The following is a 1,025-nucleotide window of genomic DNA, read 5'->3' as shown; positions in this document are numbered from 1 at the left end:
TGTGTGTGTGTGTGTGTGTGTGTGTGTGTGTATAAGTAATAGATTCGGTAGGTAACGTCTGCCAGCTGATTATCAATACAGAACCTTGGGTGAATAACCATACGCTCCAGAGAACAGAGAGAATGGATGAAATAATGAGTGGGTGAACGATGTTCACATAGGCACACACATGACCCTTCCAGTCCCGTGTGGTCTAGTGGCTAGGATACCTGGCTTTCACCCAGGAGGCCCGGGTTCGATTCCCGGCATGGGAAGGATTTTCTTCTTAGAGAGAGAGAGAGAGAGAGAGAGAGAGAGAGAGAGAGAGAGATGTCTAAGTAAATGAATACAATAGTTATCAAGTACGTTATTATCAACTAACCGAAACATAAATTTTTACAATAAAAGCTTGTGTTGTAGTGACTCCTGATTACTCTTGGTGAGTGAGTCTGAGAAACCCTGTCACGAGGACCAAAAGAGAGAAACTGAATGAGTGAGTGGGTCAGTAAGTGAACGAGGAGTAAGTGAAGGAATCAATACAGTTTCACGGTTAAGATATTTGGCTTCCAGTCAGGGACCTGCAGAGCTGGATTAATGTTTAGTGAGGCCCAGGACCAGGTGATATTTGCGGTCTCCAAGGACTGTATGAAATGATATTTGTTAATGTTATGACATATTTCGCTACCATATTGTATATTGTATACCAGCCTCTGTTCCACCAGTTTTCCGAGCTGCATCTTTTTTACCTGGATGACCAGCGGGGCCCCTGTAAGGCCGGAGTCCAAGACCTGGGCCGAGGTGGCCCATGTGTTAATCTGGCACTGGAAACCTGGGTTCCTTTTCTGCAGTTGGAGTGATCAGTTACATAAGAACAAGACAACTTGATAATGATTCTACACTATTAGGTAAGACACAATGCTTCCAATAATATATCTACCACAATACTTGCATCTTGTTCACCAGACATGAAAGTCCGAAAACTACCCCAAGTGAGGATCGAACTCACGACCTTGAGATTATGAGACTCACGCGTTGCCTAATGCGCT

At 44.1% G+C, this 1,025-nt stretch overlaps 1 non-coding gene across 1 annotated transcript; it reads left to right on the top strand.

The window, feature by feature from the left end:
• Positions 1 to 182: 182 nt before the first annotated feature.
• On the top strand, positions 183 to 254 carry TRNAE-UUC (transfer RNA glutamic acid (anticodon UUC)). The gene has a single exon. It is a non-coding gene; the product is annotated as a tRNA-Glu (tRNA).
• Positions 255 to 1,025: the final 771 nt, after the last annotated feature.

This window comes from Panulirus ornatus, chromosome 43 (assembly GCF_036320965.1).
Source record: "Panulirus ornatus isolate Po-2019 chromosome 43, ASM3632096v1, whole genome shotgun sequence".
NCBI classification, from domain to species: Eukaryota; Metazoa; Arthropoda; class Malacostraca; order Decapoda; family Palinuridae; genus Panulirus; species Panulirus ornatus.
This window is presented reverse-complemented; position numbering and strand designations above follow the sequence as displayed.